Source organism: Nipponia nippon, unplaced genomic scaffold, assembly GCF_047370975.1.
Source record: "Nipponia nippon isolate SJK-2023a ecotype South Korea unplaced genomic scaffold, ASM4737097v1 scaffold_14, whole genome shotgun sequence".
Lineage (NCBI taxonomy): Eukaryota > Metazoa > Chordata > Aves > Pelecaniformes > Threskiornithidae > Nipponia > Nipponia nippon.
In genome coordinates this window covers 14,583,239-14,587,530 of record NW_028262330.1, presented here as the reverse complement: position 1 = coordinate 14,587,530, position 4,292 = coordinate 14,583,239, and the positions used below count along the sequence as shown (strand labels likewise).

At 56.5% G+C, this 4,292-nt stretch overlaps 1 non-coding gene across 1 annotated transcript; it reads left to right on the top strand.

Moving 5' to 3' along the window:
- The first annotated feature begins 934 nt into the window (after positions 1-934).
- On the top strand, positions 935-1,016 carry TRNAS-GCU (transfer RNA serine (anticodon GCU)). The gene has a single exon. It is a non-coding gene; the product is annotated as a tRNA-Ser (tRNA).
- The last annotated feature ends 3,276 nt before the right edge of the window (positions 1,017-4,292 follow it).

Genomic DNA, 4,292 nt, shown 5'->3' with positions numbered 1-4,292 from the left:
CCCCTTTGACCAGGACCAGAATTAACCAGGCGGAGGAGAAAGAGAGGCTCCCAGGGCCCTGCCATCGGTGTCCATCCCACAGTGCGCAATCCCACACCCACCTTTCTGCTACCCACCAGGGGCAGCAAGCCTGGCCTCCGCACCATTTCCCCCAGCTCACGGTCTGACCGTCAAGGGACAGAGAGATCTGGGCTCAGGGGACCAGTGCAGTGGTTTCAACTCCCTGCTGCACTGGAGCTCTGGCAGGTAAAAAGAGGAGAGGAGTTGTGTGCAGTGGGGCCGGTGCCCTTCAGCTCCTTCTTCATTCCTGACTGTGAGCTGTGCTGGAAGAGAAGCAGCCTGTGATGAGACCCTGGGTGAGCACCAGGGGGAACAGCACACAGATGCCACGGCCAAGCCTGAGGCACATGCTCTGTCCTGGTGAAAAGTCCACCAGTCAAGCGTGAGTGACTCCTGCCCATATGAGCTGGTGGTATCCTTCCAGAATGTGGGGGAAACGTGGAATTTGTCACAAATTGATCTCAAAGTCAGGCTCAGTCCTTTGGAGGCGCTGAGCCACTCCAGGGTCACTCTCGCATGTTCCTTCCTGGGAAGGAGCGTGGGGCTCTGCTGTTCAGTCATTTTCTGATGTGAACACTGAGCCCTGTTTCCCAAAGGTCCCTGGAGCTCAGCCCAGCTGTCAGGAGAGTGGACCGGTCCCAAAAGGCAAAAGGTGGAGGCTGGTTCCTTCTCGCCCCTGTCAAACAGTATAAAAAGGTGCAGGCGGCAGGAGCAGGAGCAGGAGCAGCAGGAGCAGGAGCTGCAAGATGAGGAGCAGTGGCAGCGGCCTTGACAGCAGCAGCAGGGGCAGGAGCAGGAGCAGGAGAAGCAGCAGCAGGAGCAGTGTCAGCGGCAGCAGTGTCAGCAGTGGCAGGAGCAGCAGCAGCAGCATGCTGACGAGGTGGCCGAGTGGTGAAGGCGATGGACTGCTAATCCATTGTGCTCTGCACGCATGGGTTCGAATCCCATCCTCGTCGGTCAGCCCAACAATGGTCAGGCTTTCTGAGCGTGAGCAGCTCGCTGTGCGCCCCCGACTAAGCCCTTGTTTTGAGAGGGGAGTTGCCTGAAAAGAACTTGCAAGGTTTTGAAGTGGCTCAGGACACACCTCAACCTCTTCCGTCTCCACGTAGGCAAGAGGAACAAGAAGGGAAAGAAGGAAGCCCCAGGGAACTCACAGGATGGACGGTCAGCCTCTCCTCAGTCCCTGGGAAGATGACAGAGCAAAACGTCCTGGAAGTAGTTTCCAAACATAGGCAGCACAGGAAGGTGGCTGGGAGTAGTAAGCATGGATTTATGAAGGAGCAGTCATGCTTAACCAAGCTGCCTGCCTTCTACAGTGAGGTGACTAGCTTGGTGGAGAAGGGAAGAAGAGCAGCGGATGTTGTTTGCCTTGCCTTCAGGAAGGCTCAACCAGCCACGGGAACAAAAACCAAAATACGCGTAAACCACTCCCTGTCAGAGAACATTTCAAGTAAGACGCTTTTTTATGGGAGACCTTGCTCTTACCTGTTCACAGAATCTCAGAATCGCTGGGCTTGGAAGGGACCTCCTGAGATGCTTTAGTCCAAGCCAGCTGCTCCAGCAGGGTCAACTTGAGCTGGTTGCTTAGGACATAGTCCAGTTGGGTTGTGAGTATCTCCAAGGACGGAGAGTCCACAGCCTCCCTGGACAACCCGGTCCGCTCTTTGACCCCCCTCACGGTAAGAAGGTGGTTTCTTGCCCTGAGAAGGAATTTCATGGGTTTTAATTTGTGCCCGTTGCCTCTTGCGCTGCCAGTTGGTACTACTGAGAAGAGTCTGGCTCCCTCTTGATTCCCTTCCATCAGGTAGGGGAAGAATCCCAGCTCTCCCAGCCTCCCCTCGTATTTCAGACACACCAAGCCCTTAACCAGTTGTGTGACAAAGCAGGGATCTGCAGGGAAGACTTCTGCCCCTCTACGCTGCTCTGGTGAGACCCCACCTAGAGTCCTGCGTCCAGCTCTGGAGTCCTCATGGACGTGTTGGAGCGGGTCCAGAGGAGGGCCACAAAAAATGATCAGAGGGATGGAACACCTCTGCTATGCGGAAAGGCTGAAAGAGCTGGGGTTGTGCAGCCTGGAGAAGAGAAGGCTGCGGGGAGACCTTATTGCGGCCTTTCGATGCTTTAAGGGAGCTTATAAGAAAGATGGGGACAGACTTTTTAGCAGGGCCCCGAGCAATAGGAGAAGGGGTACTGGTTGTAAACTAAAAGAGGGTAGATTCAGACTGGATATAAGGAAGACATTTTTCACGATGAGGGTGGTGAAACACTGGAACGGGTTGCCCAGAGAGGTGGTAGATGCCCCATCCTTGGAAACATTCAAGGACAGGCTAGACGGGCAACCTGATCTAGCTGAAGATGTCCCTGCCAGTTGCAGGGGGTGGACCTTTTCGGGTCCCTTCCATCCCAAAGCATCCTATGATTCTATGAAGACCCGCACGGAGGCAGGAATAGCCAGCAGCCAGCCATGCCACCAAGGGATGTGCTGTCCCGGGTGGTCAGGAGCGACCTGGCAGGGCTCAGAGGGACAGGGACGATCCAGCGTGGCTATGAAAGGCACAGAGGTGGCTGGAGCCTCTTCCTGCCCACACGACCTCCCCTCTCTTACACACATCTGCACTTCTGCCTCTCTGCCCACCCGCCTCCCTCTCCCAGTCCCTGGACATTTCCTTGGGACATCTCTTCCCCACGACCGTGGGCCTCTTGCTCTCCCCACCCTGCTCGCCTCTGGGTGCACTTCCCAGGAGTTTTGCACTTCCAAGGATGCCTCGTGGCTCGTGGGGATCAGCACCTGTGAGCAGCGTGCCTGGGCACACCAGCATGCAAACAAGATGCAAGAAGAAGAGACTGGGGTTTGGCCAAGGGGCTCAGAGCTCAGAATGCTGCTGACCCCACCCCCTACCCACTCCCCCACCAGCCTCGCATAGCCCTAAGGCCTGCGAGCCAGGTAAAGGCGACCACTGCCCGCTCTGCCAGCCTAGTTGGGTCGGAATCCAGAGGGAGAGTTTGTGGGAGATGAGAAAGGGGCTGCCTGCTGCCGAGAGGTCAGCCTCTTCAGCGGCACCTTAACCGCAGCTGGCCGGCCTCAGGGACGAGAAGAAGAGCAGAACACTTTCTCATTGTCGCATGAGCTTGGAGGTTTGGACAGCCCATATACATATGGCCGACCACACCGATCAACCCAGGCGGAAACACTCAGCACTCAACAAAGGGCACCGAGAGCCTCGTCCAGGCCTCCTTTCTGGCTGATCACGATGAAGGTCTGTGAGTGGGAGAATATCGCACACATGTGCAACGTGGATCCCTCCATCAGCTGGGCTGAGCCATCCCATCTAACCTGTAGCTGGTCCCTGGTTCCACTTGGCCTGGACACCCTGGTCCTTCTGGTAGCCAGCTCCTCCGGTTCTCTTACCCCTAGAGACACAGACCCAAAGAGCCCCGCCCTGTGGGGTCTCTGGCAGTTGGCCACGAGCCCCGGTTGCCTCCTGTAGCCAGCTCCTTCTGTGACCTCACCCTTAGCGGCGCACACCCATACGTGGCTCCCAAGCCGCTTTACCCACTCGCTGCATCATCTGGCTTGATGCTCGAGAGCAATCACGCACTGACTTGCATACCCTCACACGCTCCACTTGCGGGCACATTATTTCCACTCACCCTGCTCTGTCCCGGTGCCGGCACCCCAGACAAACAGCCCCAATGACCTCTGCTCCCACGCCAGTGACGCCCACCAGCGGGACAGGAACCGCGGCGACCCGTGGTTTGACTCCAGTTGCTGGCCCCTACACTTCCATACGCACACATACACACAGAACAGAGAGCCCCTCATCAGGGAAAATAGTCAGCAATAGAACTCAAGAAGAAGACAGGACAGGCTGCACTGATCAGAAGCAGGGCATGGCCAGGCAAGCATCCTGAACAGCAATCAGTTCTTGAGTGACAGCCATGTCATCCCATCTTCCCTCTCTTTTCTCACCTTTCTTCCTCCAGTACCACCCTGAACCCTCCCTTCCCCCACCTCTGGTTCCTCCCCCAAACCATCCCATACATCCCCCAAAACATCCCGTACTGAGTCTCGTGCTGTCCTGTGCTTCTCTTCCCCTGCACTCATCACCGTTGTCCAGAACTTACAGGCCGCTACAAAGAGCACAGAGACTCTCTCTCAACCAAGAGTCACATGGAGAGGCCAGGGAGAAACCGGGAGAGGTTTCACCTCGAGATGAGAAAGACATTTTTTA